Source organism: Balaenoptera physalus, assembly GCF_965194825.1.
Source record: "Balaenoptera physalus genome assembly, chromosome: 13".
In the NCBI taxonomy this organism is placed as follows: domain Eukaryota; kingdom Metazoa; phylum Chordata; class Mammalia; order Artiodactyla; family Balaenopteridae; genus Balaenoptera; species Balaenoptera physalus.
The window spans coordinates 43,565,291-43,585,356 of record NC_138892.1 but is presented as its reverse complement, the minus strand read 5'-3'; the positions used below and the strand labels follow the sequence as shown (position 1 = coordinate 43,585,356).

General features: G+C 38.9%; 1 protein-coding gene across 4 annotated transcripts in view; it reads left to right on the top strand.

Moving 5' to 3' along the window:
- The first annotated feature begins 9,538 nt into the window (after positions 1-9,538).
- The window catches only part of GLIPR1 (GLI pathogenesis related 1), a 39,055-nt gene continuing 28,527 nt past the window's right edge, over positions 9,539-20,066 (top strand). Inside the window, exons 1-3 of one of the 4 annotated variants that reach the window (XM_082419093.1) lie at positions 9,539-9,681; positions 11,893-12,100; positions 12,394-12,469. The gene's annotated coding sequence lies outside the window, so the exon portion shown is untranslated. Of the gene's footprint in view, positions 9,682-11,892; positions 12,101-12,262; positions 12,470-20,066 lie in introns of those variants that run through there. The other 3 variants (XM_082419091.1, XM_082419090.1, XM_082419088.1) reach the window with 3 other exon arrangements.

Below are 20,066 nucleotides of genomic sequence, written 5' to 3'. Positions count from 1 at the left end.
TTTCTCAGGGTATATGCCCAGTAGTGGGATTGCTGGGTTGTATGGTATTTCTATTTTTAGTTTTTTAAGGAACCTCCATACTGTTCTCCATAGTGGCTGTATCAGTTTGCATTCCCACCAACAGTACAAGGGGGTTCCCTTTTCTCCTCACCCTCTCCAGCATTTGTTTGTAGATTTTTTGATGATGGGCATTCTGACTGGTGTGAGGTGATACCTCATTGTAGTTTTGATTTGCATTTCTCTAACGATTAGTGATGTTGAGCATTCTTTCATGTGTTTGTTGGCCATCTGTATGTCTTCTTTGGAGAAATGTCTGTTTAGGTCTTCTGCCCATTTTTGGATTGAGTTGTTTGTTTTTTTGATATTGAGCTGCATGAGCTGTTTATATATTTTGGAAATTAGTCCTTTGTCTGTTGCTTCATTTGCAAACAGATAGAGAGATATACCATGTTCTTGGATTGGAAGAATCAATATTGTGAAAATGACTATACTACCCAAAGCAATCTACAGATTCAATGCAATCCCTATCAAATTACCAATGGTATTTCTCACAGAACTAGAAAAAAAATTTTTACAATTTGTATGGAAACACAAAAGACCTCGAATAACAAAAGCAATCTTGAGAAAGAAAAAAAAAAAAAACGGAGCTGGAGGAATCAGGCTCCCTGACTTCAGACTATACTACAAAGCTACAGTAGTCAAGACAGTATGGTACTGGCACAAAAACAGAAATATAACCAATGGTACAGGATAGAAAGCCTAGAGATAAACCCACACACCTATGGTCACCTAATCTATGACAAAGGAGGCCAGAATATATGATAGAGCAAAGACAGCCTCTTCAATAAGTGGTGCTGGGAAAACTGGACAGCTACATGTAAAAGAATGAAATTAGAACACTCCCTAAAACCATACACAAAAATAAACTCAAAATGGATTAAAGACCTAAATGTAAGGCCAGACACTATAAAACTCTTAGAGGAAAACTTAGGCAGAACACTCTTTGACATAAATAGCAGCAAGATCTTTTTTGACCCACCTCCTAGAGTAATGAGAATAAGAACAAAAATAAACAAATGAGAGCTAATTAAACTTGAAAGCTTTTGCACAGTAAAGGAAACCATAAACAAGATGAAAAGACAACCCTCAGAATGGGAGAAAATATTTGCAAATGATTAATGAAGTTTAATAGTCCTGCTTGGGGTGGAGTAAAAGGACTAGAATGAATATGAGAAGTTTGAGGCCAATTTGTTCATTCTTTCACTGGTAAGATTCTTATTCTTATAGTAATCTAGTGCATTTTCTCATCTTTCTCGGAGGAATGTCTCCTTATCCTTTCCTTTTTCAAAATTTTTTTGCTATTCCCAATCTTCTGAATTGGGATTATTTTGTCAAGTTACAAAGAAATCATTAGTATCTTTAATTGGGATTATTATAATTGTGATTGTATTCAATTTATATTATACATTAGTGAAATTGACACTTCTCAGTGTAGTTTTCCAATTCAAGATATTAGTTCCATATTTATCCAATGTATTTTTGTACTGTCACTCATTTCTTAGTTGCTTTTCTCTAGGGGACACTATTTTTGCTCTGTCTCTTGGCTCCTTTTCTTCCACTCTTTTTTCTATTTCTTCCCTGAGGCCTTCTTCCCCACATTCCTTGCTTTTTCCTCAACTCCTGCTGTCATGATACATTATTGTATTATAACCAGGTAATAGAAGTGTATGTATATATTTGAGTCCAGCTTAATAGTTTTATAATTTATGCAAAATTATTAGGACTTAAATAAAAGTTAATGGTCTCAATTAATAGTTCATTTAATGTCAAAGGGACTTTTGCATAAACATTATTCTGTACCTATTTTAATGCTAAATTTATTATTTATATTCTAATAAAAAATTATGACCATTAATTTTATTAAACTTGTATTAAATATTTACCTCTCCTTATAAAATAGATTATAATTGCAGCTTTAGAATGAGGTGTTCTATTGAACTATTTATATAACTTAAAAGCAAGACAAAAATAGTATTTTTGTAAATATAATAACTTAAAAACTTTGTCCTATTCTAAAATCTCAGTACTCTGTGTTTATTTATTTCTTTACTATTTCTACTTCTGATTCCCTTAGAGAGGTATAATAATGTTTATGTTGCTACCCTTCCAGGATGACACCCAAGAAAACTTTCCTCTAAGCAGGTTCTATCTTATTATTGTCCTCTCAAGTTCTGGAGCTCAAGAGTTAACATCCGGTCTTCCCTGGTGGCACAGTGGTTAAGAATCCGCCTGCCAATGCAGGGGACACAGGTTTGAGCCCTGGTCCGGGAAGATCCCACATGCCACGGATCAGCTAAGCCCATGCGCCACAACTACTGAGCCTGCTCTCTAGAGCCTGTGAGCCACAACTACAGAAGCCCGCACCCCTAGAGCCCATGCTCTGCAACAAGAGAAGCCACTGCAATGAGAAGCCTGCGCACCACAATGAAGAGTAACCCCCGCTCGCCGCAACTAGAGAAAAGCCTGAGCGCAGCAACGAAGACCCAATGCAGCCAAAAATAAATAAATAAATATTTTAAAAATAAAAAAAAATAAAAAGAATTAACATCCCTCAAATCTGGGTTGAATGCCATGTCAGCTTCCTGGGGCTACGGTAACAAACTACCACAAACTGGGTGGCTTAAAACAAGAGAAATTTATTCTCTCACATTTTTGGAGGTTAGAAGTTCAAAATTAAGGTGTAGGCTGGGCTGTCCTCCCATTGAAGCCTCAAAGAGATTAAGCTTCCTTCCCTCTTCCAGCTGCTAGTAGCCCAATGTATTCCTTACCTTGTGGCAGCATGATTCCAGTCTCTGCCTCTGTCTTCACATGGTCTTATGTCTCTTTGCCTCTGTGTCTTCACATGGAATTCTCTTCTCTGTATCTCTTCTCCACTTCTTATAAGGACATTAGTCATATTGGATTACAGTCCATCCTAACAACCTCATTTTAACTTGATTACATCTGTAAGGACCCCATTTCTAAATGTCATTCTGAGGTTCATGGGGTTAGGGCTTCCACATATCTTTTGAAGGGGCTCAATCCAATCCATAATAGGTGCCTTGACTGGGGATGCTGATATTTCTCTGAATAACTTCTGTTAAAGTAGCTTTTATCTTTCAGCCTCCTACACAAAGCAGAAACTAGCTATCTCCATCGTATCCCCAGTCTGATATAGGCACCATCCCTTCCTTTCTTTTTCTTCTTCATACTTAGAATGTGGATGTGAAACTGTAGATGGAGCACCTGTCTTGTGACCATGAGATAAGAAGCATGAGTGGAAAAGCCACATGCTAAAGATGATTAAGCAGAAAAATAGGAAGAGCTAGAAACATTGACATCATGTTGCCACTGCACCAGCCCTGGACTCCCCACCTTTGGACTATTATTTTAGAAAAAGTATAGCCCATTGTAGTTAAGCCACAGTAGATGAGTTTTTGTGCAACCCTCCCCCCCTTCAAAAACAACCTCAAAACAAAACTGCTGTGTTAATGGCCTGCTTCCCCTGACCTAATTGCTCATGCAAGCTTAATGAAGTGAATAATGTTTATCAGTGATTTAGTATTGGCACATCTTAGCAGCTCAACACAAGCAGCTGGCATCTTACTTTAAATAACAAATAGTATATGTTTTAGTTCTGTTTTTTGTTTTCTTTCTGTTTTAAATCAAAGTGTGACCTTCTCCATTTCCACACCTGTCCACCTCACAAAAGGACTATCAGTACCAGCTCACTTGTTCACGTGTCTGACTTCATCTTTGCCAACTTTGATTCTAGATGTCAGACAACCTCAGACACTGCCCACTGACAAATTTCCTGTTTTGGTTTCTGAGTTGACTGGCTAAATTTCTCAATCCTTTCTTTCTGCCTGGTTCAGCTTTCCTAACACTGACTTTGGCAGAAGCTTTTAACTCTCCTTACAACAGTCAGCCTCATGGCATCCTGGCTGAGCCTACCTATAATGAGAAAGGCTGACTGAGAAAAAAAAGAGACAGAAAACAAAAATCACCAATATCAGGAATAAACAAGGGACACTACTAGAGTTCTAGAGAAATTAAAAGAATGATAAGTGAACATAATGAATAACTTTTTGTCAATAGATTCAACAATTTAGATGGAATGAGCAAATTCTTGAATGAGTCCACTTCCAAAACCAACATAAGAATAAAGAAAAATATTTGAAATGGCCGCCTGTCAAAAACTGTGAAAGGTCTGAGACTGTATCCTGCCAGCAAGTTAACAAGTTAGTCAAGGATACTTAGAGAAAATGCAAGACTTCTGGGTCAGAGACAAAGGACAGTATTTTACTCACAACAATGATAATAAAGCTTTTAAAAACATTTTTGTTTCTTAAATTTTATTTATATTAAAGACATACATATGCATACTTTAAGAAATCAAATAATCCTATAAGGCCTGTAATAAAAACAGAGCGTAGTTGCCCAGAACTACACCTGACAAAACATGCTTTAGAAGATGCTTTAGTAATGAAACTGAAAAAAAAAAAAAACATTCAAAGGAAACAGCTAAATTGCTGTTGAAACCACCATTTCCTTAGAGTAGAGCAAGTTCAAAATAATTTCCTTCTCAGAAGTGAGAAGTTAACTAGACTAAAATGTGTAGCTAGTTGAATAGTGTTAACATTGGATAAGTCTCAATGCTACAAGATTATATTGGCTACATTATCTGTTTGACCATTTATATCTTGTATTCCTACCTGTAAACACTCAGTTTATATTTAGAATGACTAACAAGTTTAACTCAGGAATGACTAAATCTAGCAGTGTTATTCAGTATAATGTAAGCACTTCATAAACACAAGCATTAATCTATTAATATTTATTCATTTCTGGATGTTTATTGATTTGGAAAGTACATTTATATCGTGTTTGAATTTATAATGATTTTGAAAACGTGGCCATCATAATTATCTTATGATAACTGGCACTGTATCAGAAAAGGACTGTTTAAAGAAAACATACATTAAATGAGGATCAAAAATTCAAAATAAAATGTGGGAGAAAATTATTTAAATGGGGTTTTCTTTTAAAAAATGAAAGTGCAAGGATTAGGTGTTAGTGATAAGAGAATAGGAATGTTTGAATTGGAAGTAATTGTATATAAGTTTATTAACAAATTTGTGTGTGTGTTATAACTGCTTTAGACCCGTGCCACCTTGTAACTGTGGTGACTTGAATATGAACACTTGGATAATGAGGATGCTATATTTTAATTGTTATGCAAGAATATGTTAGGACAGAATCTATAGAACCTTCTGATAATGAGGTGGACTAGGCTTGTCACTAAGTTCTTTCTAATTTTAATCTCATATTGAGAAGAAACTAGAATTTACTGTATAGAATTTACTATATATTTTTATAATTTGGAGAATTATAAAAAATGAAATATTCTTATAAGTACAGTTTTATACACAAAGTTCCTAGGTGATAATTAATATTCCTTAACTCTACCAGTCCATACTTTTGTGTTAGTCAGTATATTCATACTGATCATCATGGGTTATTTACTTAAAACATCACTGTCTAAAGAAATATAATGCAAGCCACACGTGTTATTTTAAATTTTCTTGTAGCTACTTAAAAAAGTAAAAAGAAGCAGGTGAAATTAATTTTAATACTAGATCTTATTTAGTCCAACAAATTCAAAATATTATTTCAGCATGTAATCAATATTAAAAGTATTAAGGAGATGTTTTATATCCTTTGTTTCATACAAATTCTTTAAAATCCGATGTGTATTTTACATTTCAAATACCTCTCAATTTAGACTAGCCACATTTCAAGTGCTCATTAGCCCAGGTGGCTAGTGGTTACAACACTAGACAGCACAGATTTAAGGACTGAGCTCTTGAAAGTGCTTTAGCTCTAAAGCACATCTTATCCAATATCCAAATAAGCTTCTGTTTACTTTCTATGATTTGAGGTGGGGATTCCAAATTAGAGGGTGTATGGACTGAATGTTTGTGTCCCCTCCAAATTCATATGTTGAAGCCCTAACCCCCAGGGTGATGGTATTAGGAGGTGGGGCTTTTGGGAAGATGAGGTCATGAAAGTGGAGCGCCCATGATGGGATCAGTGTCTTTTCTCTCTCTCTCTTTCCCTCTCTCTCCCCCTTTTCCTCTCCCTCTTTCTCTCCCTCTCCCTCTTCACCATGTGAGGACAGAGTGAGAAGGTGACCTTCTGCAAGCCAGGAAGAGGGCCTCACCAAGAGCCGAACCAGCTGGCACACAGATGGTGGGACATCTCAGTCTCCAGAAATGTGAGAAATAAAATTCTGTTGATTAAAACATTGGGAAGAGCTGATTAAAAGCAGTGATGGGTTGTTACGGTGTGGACATTCTAATGCACACCAAGGTGTGTGAGTCATTGGTGTAAAGAAGAGAGATAACCTTAAGTTTAATTCACTTCTTTCATTTACAAACTGTGTGAACGTGAGCAACTTACTTAATGCTGGCCCCCAAATGTAGCTGTGTAATACATACTTTCCAGGACCATAATGAAGTAAACATTAACTGAGAACAGGCTGGGTCACGCTATGCCATGTCATGGATCTCTGTCTTGTGAATGGACCATAGTCCTTTCTGGCAGAAGAAACCTGCCTCTTGGAGTAAGTGGAGTAGTCCAGCATGCAATTAGCAGGCTTCCCCAGTCTTGGGCAGGGCAGAAGCTAAAGGCAGAAAGCGAAGGCACAGTGCTAAGGCAACTGCACGCCAGCTCCCTCAGCCTCTCCACGTGGCAGCTGATTTTCTTGCACACAATCTGCAGTTTGTACAGAGATCTTAGCTCAGCTGCTGAGGCCAGTAGTATAAACACTGAAGCATATGAGTCATTCTCTGAGGTCACCCCAGCAGAGAGGCCCTGAAGGAACTTGACGGAGTACACGATAAAAACTTCTCTCTTGCCTTACGAAATCAGAACAGCATTACTCCATAGTGAAACAGAAAAGGAAGCACCAGGCAGACTTTTACACTGAAATTGAGTTAACTCAAATTTGGACTCTTATGAAATTAAGAAATGCAACAAGAGGAGGTGAACCCTCAGTAAATGTTTTCCTCTGAAACATATCTATGCTAAAGAAAGTGTTTAGAAATATTTATAGAAAGACAAGTGCAGCTATGTTTAAGAGTTTAGAAATGTTATGTTAGTCAATTCTCACGTTAACATTATCTTTGAATTCATACTTTTAAAAGTGACCACTCTGTTTAAGTATGAGCAGAATTGATCCCAGTGCTTATAACTTTGTTTGGGTGCTGTTTCTTTTGCCATATCGTACAACAAATCAAAGGCAAAATTTAGAAATTCCACTCTGGCCTCCTCTTTGGACAAAATATGCCTCAAAGTCAGCTAAAGTTAGGAGATGATAAACTAAAATCCGGCATAGACAGGGAGAGAAAATGGGAAGCACTCAAATATGCATATTGACAAGACACTCTCCCTGACCAAACTCTTTAGTCAGACTTCTCTAAACCCTGTTCCTGACTAAGCCTTGACTTGGCATCCTTATCCCCATCCTTGCCAAATGTGCATAGCCCAGTTTTAGCTAGAATCCTGCCAAATCAGTTTAGAGAAAATCTCCCCCACTCTTCAGATCTGATCACTCTAAATAGCTCATCAAATATCTCCTCCCCCACCCTTGCCACCTGATTACTCTGGCCTGCTACTAGTAATTTTCCATCCACCAAATCTCTCCCTCCCCCAACTCTGTTCCTTGGCTATAAATCTTGGCTGCCTTGTATTCTGAATTGAGCTCAGTTCTAAACTGAAGTCTCTTCATGGAAGCAACCTAAATGTCCATCAACAGATGAATGGATAAAGAAGATGTGGTACATATATACAACGGAATATTACTCAGCCATTAAAAAGAATGAAATAATGCCATTTGCAGCAACATGGATGGATCTAGAGATTGTCATACTGAGTGAAGTAAGTCAGGAAGAGGAAGACAAATATTGTATGATATCGCTTATATGCAGAATCTTAAAATGATGCAAATGAACTTATTTACAAAACAGAAACAGACTCACAGACTTAGAGAATGAACTTATGGTTACCAGGGGGGAAGGCTGGGGGGAAGGGATAGTTAGGGAGTTTGGGATTGACAAGTACACACTGCTATATTTAAAATGGATAACCAACAAGGACCTACAGTATAGCACAGGGAACTCTGTTCAGTGTTATGTAACAACCTAAATGGGAAAAGATTTTGAAAAAGAAAAGATACAAGTATATGTAAAAAAAAAAAAATTGTTCCACCTCCAATAATAAAGGGTAAATTAAAACAAAAGGAAAAAATAACAACTGAAGTCTCTTTTTCCCTATTGCAATAGTTTCTGAATTAAATCTATCTTTCCTGCTTTAACTAGTGTCTGGCTCTGGTTCTCTTTGACAATATGCACAAACAGGTACATATATACACATAGTTCTGATGTTAAAGGTCATATATGGTCTCAATGTCCATATGATGATGATGGAAGTATAAATTAGTACAAGTTCTGAGAGGGTAATTGGACATTCTGTATCTGAAATCTTTATAACACTCATACCTTGTTACTCAGTAATTCTATTTCTAGGAATCAATCCTACTATATATGCCTTATATATAAAGATATCCACAGCAGCATTATTTATAATAAAGAAAAATTGAAAAGAATCTGAATATCCAACAATAATTTGCTATGTAAGTTATGAGGCACTCATAATGGTTTGAGGAAACATTGTGCAGCCCTCAAAATGTTTGTGAAAAGTCATAATAACAAAAAACATACTTATGAAATGGTGGTAAGTAGAGAAAAAAGCAAGATACTAAATTGCATAAAACTATGCCCTCATTTAACAAATTTCTGCACGTGTATTATATAGATATTGAAAACATACATATGTATGTGAATGTATATATATGAACGTAAAACACTGAAAGAAGTACACCAAAATGTTAAAAGGTGGGGAGGGTCTTCTGAGGTGGACTGATAGATTTTTTTTTTCCTCCTCAAAAAGTCAGGATTCTTGGGACTTCCCTGGTGGTCCAGTGGTTAGGACTCTGCACTTTCACTGCCAAGGGCCCAGGTTCAATCCCTGGTTGGGGAACTAAGATCCCGCAAGACACTGGGTGTGAGAAAAAAAAGAAAAAAAAAGAAGTCAGGATTCTTAGTTGCAAACAAAAGAAGCCACTCTGGCAAAATTAAGCAGAAAAATCATTTATTAAAACAAATAAGGTAGCTGACAGAATGATTGAGGGGGCTGGAAAAACAATCCCCAGACTCAGCTTCCTAGAGCAATGCCCAGGTCTGGTTGATAAGAAAACCATCATCACCGCTGATGCTATGTTAAAAATGCCAACAACAGGACTTTTCTACAACTGCTGGCTGTCAGCAATTCTAGAAAGCTGGCTGTCAGCAACTAAACTGCAAACCCCAGAAGCTGTATGTGTCTGATGCCACCCATCCAGCAAAAATGGAAAAACTGCGGAGGCTATTTCCTCATGTTGCTCATCTCCAAGTGATCAGAGGAGTGACATAACTGACTTACACTGTAAAAGGATAATTCTGACTACTGGGAGGAGAACATAATGTAGGGGACAGAGGAGGAAGCGAGAAGACTGCTTAGGAGGTCATCGTGATAATCCAGGTGAGAGGTGAAGATAGATTGGTAGAAGGGGAATGGTGAGAAGTTGTTGAATTCTGGATATATTTCAAGGGTGACTCCTAGATGTTGGCCTGAGAATTTGGAAGACTGGGCTGTAATGTACTGAGACGGGAAAGATCATAGGTGGAGATTGTAACCAAGCAACGGGCTGGTGTGCCCGCAGCGCAGAAAGCCAAACTCTGACAGCAGGTGCTTGGAGCAAAGTAAGGGTTTATCGCAGGGTGATTTTGCAAAACTTTGTGGTCTTATTTTAGGCAGTTGTGAGCAAGAGACAGTGAGGTGTGTGTTACTAATCTAACTTGATATGGTTGGCTCTGCTTGAGAAGAAAACTCTGGTGTCTCAAGAGGAAGCAGTCTACACTGATATCAGCTACTTCTCATCAATGTGATCTGAAGGTCTCCAGCATTTGTACCAGAGCAGATGTCAGGTGTAGTCTTCTTTAGCTGTGAAATGTGTACCCAAGGCTCAAGCCCCTGAAGTTTGCCTGCCATCTAGGTAGTGAGGAGGACCTTTCAAGGAGATTCAAGGGTAGTCTTTGTTCTTACTGATTCCAAATCAGAAGGATGGGAAAAAATTGGAAATGTTAGTTTGGAGAGTCCAGATATTTGAGGAAATTAGAATTCAGGATCCAGTCCAATTTACAGATATGTACAAATCCACAAAGATAATTAACAGGATTAGAATCTAATATAGAGAAAGGTAAAAACAAAACTTTTCTCTCTACCATCCCCCCCATTTTTATCAAAGATAACCTTGGTAAAACTAATTTGTTTGCATTAAACTTGGCCTGGTAATTTATATTGACTATATAAGCTCCTTTTAAGACTGCCTTGCTGAAACAAGGTACCAGGTTGATTTTTCCAAGGGGATTTATTGGCTCCATAAAGTCAACCTTAGTTCCTTAAAGCTGTCTGGCCATATCTGCGTCTATGCATATCTCTGTCAAACATGACAATCCAGTCAAATCCTGGTAATATAGCCCATGTTTTCAACTGTGTCCTGTTACAAGGAGAACAGATTCTTATTGAACTTATGCAAATAACTAACTGTATTGCCACGAGAAGAATACTTAAGGGTTTCCAAATTCTGGAAGGATCAGGTATGGAGAAAAAGTAAATATTTCATCTTTGTTTACAAAGGTATATTTTACGAAAATGCTGCAAGACATAGATAGCTTGAGAGAAGTTTCCTTAAATTTGGAAAAACAAAACCTGAAAGAATTGTCAATATTTAAAACAGAAAGTCATAAAAATTATAATCATCCTCATCAGTTTATTCAGTCTGATGTAATTAATACTTGTTCTGCTTGAATCTAGTTGTTCCATTAGTTTTGGAAATTTTACCCAGTTCAGTTTTATGATCTTAAAGTTATCAGAAACCTGTACTTGTCAAAATCCTTTGCATGAATTTCTCTGAAGATGAAATATTTTTGCAGAAACACCTCTGCAAAAGCATCTGAGTAAAACAGTAACTCTGTAAATGACAAAAGACTTTTGAAAAATGTTCATTATTAAAGATCTGAAGAGAGTGCATTATAATGAAATTTTCAAGGATATTTGGTTATTTCTGTAACACATAATGTTTTATGATAATATCTGATCAGTTCACCCAAGATGGTCGTTCTCTTGCTCTCTGTACAGCCCTTGCTCCTAGTTCTGCTTTACCTACACCCTCCTCACAGGACTGATCTTTCCTCTTAATCATAGATCCTAATCAGTAAATGCCTAGATACTTGTCCCAGGCCCCAGCTAGTGATTGTTCTAAAGATTAGGGATAGCTTATCAAAGGGACAGACAGTTAAGGGCACACTCCTCTGCTGTTCTCCCTGGTAACCAAAGAGCCAACCTGAAGTCAATTCCCTCTATAACTGGTAACTTCTCCCCTTTGCCCCAGTGCCCCTGCCCCTTGCCCACCACCCCGTAACAAGGACTACTGCCATGTCCTGCCTGCTGTCTGCCACACACAGTGGGGTGTTGCCCCAGGACCTTGCTTCAGACACGGAAGATCCCCCCCCTACCCACTAAACCATTGACGTCTCTGTCACTGACTCTGTAAGAGGGAAGAAACTGTATTCTGTTTCAAGTTAATCACTAAAAGGATGTTGCCTATAAGCTTAAATTATACATAAGGGTTCATCTGTGGGAACTCTGCCTCCCAGGTAATGAGCATTAAGCTAAAATACCTTCGTTTAGCTCACAGAAAACATCCTGACCAGGCCCACCTGTGAATGACAGCAGGAGGGAAGAAATTAACACATCCCCTCCAGAGGCTGATGGGAACCAGGAAATGAGGGACTTTACTTCCTCCCCTTTTAGTATAAAAGAAGCTTGAATTCTAACTCAGGCAAGATGGTTCTTTGAGAGAGGAGCTAATCATCTTCTTGGTCTGCTGACTTCCCAGGTAAAGTCGGCATTCCTTGCCCTAACAATTCCTCTCTTGGTTTATTGGCCTGTCATGTGGTGAGCAGTACAAGCTTGGACTAGGATACAAATTGTGGCACAGCCAGCCAGGATCCTTGCTACTCCTGGCTAGCCGGTCGGATTGGGGAATTTTCGGGTTAGGCCCTAGCAGCTGCGGGATCACTTGTCCTGAGGATCTTCCCTTCAAAATTCCCCAAAGCCAGAAACTAGCACAATATTGTAAAGCAATTATACTCCAATAAAGATATTAAAAAAAAAAATTCCCCAAAGCAGCACCAGCTGCCCCAGTGCTTGGCATTTGGAACAGGAATCAACGTTTGGGAGCAGCTGACAGACTCCATGCAGTAGGGTAAGTCCCTCCGGTGTGTACAACTGGAAACTTTATTTCCTCTCCGTCTGGGGCTTTTTCTCTGGAATAAGCAAATCTGTTTTGTATTTGAGTAGGGTACCTGTTGGAGAGAGGAATGAGTTTTTGGACTTTTACCGGATTTGTGAACTTGTTCATTTGTTTATTTGGATACTAGCATTTGTGTGTACAGTTTGTGTTTTGTTTGTCTTGAATTTCTGTCTTTAAAAATGGGGAATGTTTCAACTATCCCTAAAGAAAGTCCTCTGAGGCGCATTTTGGATAAGTGATCTGATTATAGCTGTGAACTCATGGGTGAGAGGAAGATGCTATTTTATTTTAACAATGTGTGACCACAGTACCTGTTAGGATCTCCACAAGGGGTGTAGGCAGGGTTATCTTGGGACCCTGTGCACCATGTACTGCTACTGTTGCTGTGTTCATTACGTTGTTTATGGTCTCCTGTGTCATTGGTACGTGTAAAGCCCCAAGACCAAACTTGAGGGTTTATTTAGGATTTTCTGTTTGCCCTTTGGGTTTTTCATTTTGTTTAGTACTGTTTCTCCATTTACACCTGATCTCGGGTGGTCTTGGCCTGCAGCGGCTTGAAGCAGGGTTTCGGTTCCTGGCCAGTGATTGAGGTCGGGACACAGCAATGAGAGTACCGAATCCTAGCCACTAGACCAGTGGTCAGTGACAAGGCCCTGGCCCTATGGCTTTGCAGAAGAAGAATTCCCACAAAGACGGAAAGTAGTGAAACAAGTAAAGTATTTATTAGGAGAAAAAAGAAGTACAGTACATGTGGATAGACACACGGGCGGGCTCAGGGAGAGAGAATCGCACCCTCATGGCAATTTGAATCACTTCTCTGGGGCATTTCTTCCGGATTTCCTTTGGCCAATCATTTTGATTTGCCTGGTTCAAAGTCTGTATTTAGTATAGCTCAGGATTTTCCCATGTGTGAACGCGCATCTCTTAGCCAAGATGGATTCTACCGAAGAAGCCTAAGGGTAGGTTTGGCAACTTGGCATCACTCCCCTTTTGACCTCCAGGGAGCCCTTCTGCACATGTGTAGTCGGGAAGGTCTCCTGACTTCGAGAATGAAGAATATGTGGTCTCTTATCTTGGCAGGGCCCAGCTTCCTCTCTCAATTGTCCTGTTATTCTGGTCTCGGAGTATCGAACTCTGACCATTTGCCCTGAGGGCCCATCTGTCTCCTGCCTCACACTCAAATCAGCTTTGTGATATTTAAAACTTTTACTGATGTCAAATGGAGGAAAAGAACAGGAAAAAACAAAAAACAAAAAAGCTGTCCTTGTTGAAGAGTGAGACATTCCCAGGAAGAAAAGTTTCCACTTGGTTCCTAAAATCAGCAAAAGCTACAAATAGAAATAGACGAGTCTTTTCCATAAATATTAGTAAAAAGGGCTTAGCCATGTAAACAGGTGAGCTTGATTTGTCTCATCTGCTAGAAACCCAATTTGAATCCAATCTGTTTTGTAACTGAGTTTTACGTTGTTGTATCTGATTCATGGCTGAAATTTTGGAATGGGAGCTATGAGGTCTGTGTTTGTAGGTGTGTTATAGATGTGTGGCATTACCAATATTAATTTGTAAAAGAGCTCTGCTTGATTGACTTAAAGGAAATTAAGTGCTTATATAAATGCTCAAAATATAAAATTGGCCAGAATAAATTTTGGGTTCATGTGATCTAGGAAATATTCAGTATTGAATTAGTATCTAGTATTAAAGTTAGCTTGAGCTTGTTGGTTTGATTAATACGGACCTATCTTTAGGGTTATCAACATTAAGTATAATACTTTTATTGCACCCAGGTTTACTAGAAATCAAATAAGACCTTATTATTCCTGTTACAAAGTTTGTCAGCAAGAAAAATAACAATATGACAAAGCTTTTAAGTAAGTAAAATAGAGGTAAATGTGGTAAGAGTTTTAGGTGAACTCTATAGGAATAATTATGTTTTGGGAATGTCTATCTATAATAGTCTCTCCAGATTTTTATAGCTTTAAACTAAGTTAAAAGAAGAGAATTCATCGACTATCTGGGTCATTTCAAATAGGACAAAATATTAGAACATACGTTTATCAATCAGGAAATGCTGGTATGACAGTTTACAATTACTTGCATCTTGGTTTTCACTAGAGATTAAGGTTTTAAGGTTAAGAATTATAAGGGAAACATTTCAGTATGAAAAACTGTAGGATGTTTGTCTTCAACAAAGAATGAATGAGGAATTGAAACAGGAGGGAAGAGGACAGAGCACAACCTTTGGAAGAATGACATAGCCCGAGAACATGACATAAACTGATTAGAAACAAATGGGTCCAAGATGGCGGACAAGTTGACTTTCACTAGACCTTGAGCCTCAGTTTAGCTCACTGTAACACATCAGCGAGCTAAATGACACACCCACAGGCACCATGACAGTTCTAAGTCTGACCCTAAAGGTCAAAAAGTGAGCGGTGGCCCAATTTCTGGTAATCCCCACCCCTTCCCCAAAATAGCTGGAATATTCCTCCCACTCATTAGCCTATGAAATTACCCACCCCTATAAAAACTGACAACTCCATACTCTGGTGCCTTTTCTCACCTTCTGAGATGGCCCACACTCTGTCTGTGGAGTGTGTTTCTCTCTAAATAAATCCACTTCTCACCAATCACTTTGTCACTCACTGAATTCTTCCTGTGATGAGACATCAAGAACCTGATGTTTCATTAAGTCCCGAAACCAGGTGTGTGATCTCAGTTGGAAGGCTGTGGGTTTTGGCTGGGTTCGAGTCCTGGCCACGTGGGTTCAAGTCCCAGTCTGACGTGCATGGTTTCAGCATGAAAATACATTTTGTTAAAGGGAAAAAGGTGGTTCTGTCCTAGAGCTGGTTGTTTCTAAATGGAAAAGAAAGGAACAGATGAATAAGGATACAGAAAGTTGTGGAACGCTTGTGGAGGAGGAACGCTGAAAGAGTTTTGTGCATTGTCAGGATTGGCTAAGGTAAGATTGAACTTAAGAAATAGAATTTTAAAGGTAAAGTGGTACAAAACCTGAATTTGGTTCTCTAAGAGGACAAAGTTTTCTTGAAATATTGAACTTTTGGTAACTGAGTTTAAGTGATCTGTATTTGCCATTGAGATCTTTTATTATCACTGGTTAAAAATTTAGAGATATATATATATTTTTATAAATATTTATTTATTTATTTATTTATGGCTGTCTTGGGTCTTCGTTTCTGTGCGAGGGCTTTCTCCAGTTGCGGCGAGCGGGGGCCACTTTTCATCGCGGTGCGCGGGCCTCTCACTGTCACGGCCTCTCGTTGCGGAGCACAAGCTCCAGACACGCAGGCTTACGGGCCCAGTTGTTCCGCGGCATGTGGGATCCTCCCAGACCAGGGCTCGAACCAGTGTCCCCTGAATTGGCAGGCAGACTCTCAACCACTGCGCCACCAGGGAAGCCCCAATTTTTGATATTTTTGACAAGCTTCCCAAAGATCAAATTCTAAATGAAGCTCACTTGACCTCTAGTTAACTTTTGAGATTTTCCAAAGGGTCCCTGGAACACCTCAAATTATTTGGATTCTGTCCATCTCAGAGAGAGGAATATTTAACTAACTAGGCTTACTTGGTATGTTAAATTACATGGGAAGCACTGTCAAATAAATGGTGATAAAACTTCTTAGATTGTATCATGGGTAAACACTTAATATACACATTCTGGAAATGATATGGAACTTCTAAAGTCCTGGAATATCCTGGTAAATGATATCACTAATAATTTGAGTAATTATCTTAAACTATGTCACAGCAGTAACCAAGTTTCTTTTCAATTGCATTGTAATCCCAGCTGGTTGATGCCAAAACAAAAAGGCATCCCTTTAATGGTTAGAGATGATCAACTGCTATTTATGATTTTACAGTGGCTTTTGAATGACTATAGCAATTTTGTACAGAAGCGGGGAAGAATGATGAAATCCTTTATGTTCAAGTATTTGTCTTATTACATCAGGGAAAATAAAAGGAAGGGAATGAGAGTGAGAATATGTTGCTTCAAACCTAACTCCACTGACTGAGCTCACGACTTCCCTTCCTTCTAAGGATCAATTAGAAAATCCTGTGTTGACGTAGAGAACTGACTTATAGTTGCCAAGGGAGGGGGGGTGGAGGAGGGATAGATTTGGAGTTTGAGATTAGCAGATGCAAACTATCATATATAGAATGGATAAACAAGGTCCTACTGTATAGCAAAGGGAACAACAGTCAATATCCTGCAATTAACCATAATGGAAAAGAATATGAAAAGAAGTTATACATAACTGAATCACTTAGATGTACAGCAGAAATTAATACAAAATTGTAAATCAACTATACTTCAGATAACTTAAAAAAAGAAAAAATCCCGTGTTAGTTTCTGGGGCACAGGGACTTGGTCAGGTGTCACCATCTAAGACCCAACAGGGCACCCAGTTTGGGCCAGGAGCCACTCCCAGGGCAGGGCACTTTCCATTCCTGTTACCTCACATGAGGGCTAAATGCAAATGACCAGCCAGCGGGGTTTCTCAGACTTGTTTAACTGGAAAGACTGCAACACTCATTTATAGGGAGGATCCTCTACGCCTGAAGGCCAACTGGCAGCACCCACAGCTGAGCCAAATTGGAGCCCCAATGAGGGAAGAATGCCCATATTAGAGCAGTATGTATTAGTGCATCTTGGCAGGGCTTTGAAAGAGGGAACCAAAGCAAAAGAGTTTGAACAAAATTCAGGAAACTCAGCAAAAAAACAAATGAAGACCTCTCTGAATTTTTGGAAAGGATTTATCAGGCCTACTGACATCATCTTAATGCAGATTGTGAGGCCCCTGAAAATATAAGAATGGTAAACTTGCTCTTTTTTGGGTGGGGGGGCAGGGAGGGCAAACTGCTTCAGATACCAGGAGAAATTGCAAGAATTAGATGGTACATTTGGAATAAATCCTTCTCAATTGGTGGATGTTGCTTTTAAAGCGTTCAACAGGGTGAACAAAGAAAGAAGATGCAAACAAAACGCCACTTTTTGGACAGCAATATTGGATTCCCAGAAGGCTAGTTACTTGAAGAGAGGTAAGCCACTATTCGAGAAGGAACATGTGCTTCCTGTAAGGAGAAAGAACATTGGAAAACAGATTGCCCTAGGCCAAACCATAAGAAAAACAATAAAAGAGGCTCTCATATAGTAGAAAGAGAGGAACATGATGAACAAAGAAGCCCAGGGTCTCCCTTGGACTTGAGGTGCCTAATTCCCCACAGGAGCCCCATTTAAAACTTGACAGTGGGGAATGAGCTGATTAACTTTCTGATAGACCTCACCCTGAAGCTTTCCACCAGAACAGCTTGACATCACAGTCTAAAAATAGTAAAAAGACTGCCATCAGACCTCCCCAGATGGGGGACTCGAAAACAGAGGAACCTGCCACACCAAGGACTGGAAAATAGACTTTACTCAAATACCCTGACTGCAGGAAATTTCTGATAACCTGCTAGTGTTTATGGATACTTTTTCAGGATGGGAGGTAGCATATCCCACCTGGACAGAAGTCTCTGAAGTGGTTAAAGCCCTCCTAAGGGAAATTAGCCCCGGATTTGGGTTAAGGCATTGAAACTACTTTCATCCTGCAGACCACAATCAACAGGAAAAACCAAGAAAGTGAATCATACATTAAAAAAGAACATCTCTAAAATATGTCGAGACTAATTTAACCTGGGATAAGGCCTTGCCAGTTGCCCTGATACAGATTGGTGGCACCCAGAAGCAGGTTTAAATTAAGCCCCTTTGAAATATTGTATGGTAGGCCATTTCCAGGTGTCTGCCCAGGCGAGAGAATCTATAAATGCTCTAAGAGACCCAGCAGTTGCCAATTACATTAAAACTTTGGGCACTATACTAACCTCTTCATGAGTTTGCCCCCAACAGGTCTGCCTATCCAGCTGAAGTAGATGGTAATTTCACTGTAGCTGGAGAAGAGTCAACCTACCTATTTATGTCCAAATAAATAGCACAGGAATTTAGTATATGTATTGGGAACTGGAACAAAAACCCCAAGTTCAATTACAAATTAGATAAAGTGCTAAGGGGTTTCATCAGGTTCAAATAGTTGTAGATAAAAAAGGCCTGACTAAAGATTCTAAGGAATATTCATCACCTCCATTCAGCAGAAAGCCAGGGAAGTCTTCATCCCTTTCCCCACAAGACTGGAAGGGATATTGACAGTAGGGTACTGTAATAGGGAAGAACCTTTTGTATTTCAAGTTAATCACTAAAGGGATGTTGCCCATCAGCTTAAGTTATACATAAGGGTCCACCTCCCCGGGAACTCTGCCTCCCAGGTAATGAGCATTAAGCTAAAATACCTTTGTTTAGCTCACAGAAAACATCCTGACCAGGCCCACCTGTGAATGACAGCAGGTGGGAAGAAATTAGCACAACCCCTCCAGAGGCTGATGGGAACCAGGAAATGCTGGTCTTCACTCCCTCCCTTTTTAGTATAAAAGAAGCCTGAATTCTAACTCAGGCAAGATGGTTCTTTGGGACATGAGCCCAACATCTTGGTCTGGTGGCTTTCCAAATAAAGTCACTATTGCTTGTCCCAACAACTTGTCTCTTGATTTATTAGCCTGCCAAAGGGTGAGCAGTACAAGCTTGGACTGGGTAACATCTCCGGGCTCTTTCTTTGATCTTGAGGCTGGGCAAGTACAGGACTTGCAGGCCCGAGGGATGCAGCCCAATAGATAATAACTGGCCTTAGGACTGATAATATTATATCGGGACATATCAGATTTTCAGGAATTTCACATAATTTCCAAAACATTTATGTACCTATGTAAACACAACATAATCCTAGATCACATTAGCTTAGTTTCTGTTATTTTAATTTATATAAGTGCTTTTTAAGCCAATTAGATAGAGCTCTTCTGCAAATTAATCTTAGCAATACCATCCAGTGATAGATATATATCTCACATCTACTATCTATATAAACACACATGAACATACAGACAGATGCAAAGACCTTATAGACTTGTTCTAAAATTTCAGCCATGAGACAGGTACAATCATGTAAAGCTCATTAGTTATAAAAGTTGAATCTAAGTTTTTCTGGTAGATGGAATAAGTTAAGATTACCTGGTTAAAGCCTTTCAATAATATCTGTGGAGAAGCACTTAAAAGATTTTTCTATTTGCCCAAGTTTCAAATTACCTTTCCCCCTTTTGTTTTCCTTCTAACAAGAATGACTTCCTTTAAGTTTATAGAATATTTATATCTCAAAGCACAGGGAAGGAATGCAAGTTCCTCCAAGAAGGACTTTGGTTTCCCAAGGCTAATATTTACAGACCTCTGAGAGGGGGGGTTTTGGGATTGGTAAAGGAATAAGTGAACTTTGAACTGCCTCCAAAACTGCATTTCTAGTTTTACAAGGAATTTAGAGATAAGGAATTAAGATCAACTGTCTTTAAGCAATTGGGTTGTAACTTAAATGACACCAGAGGCTGATACACCCAAAATCCTTTTATGAGGGTTTTAGGTAGTTCTTCTTTCTCTCTGGGGACATGGTTT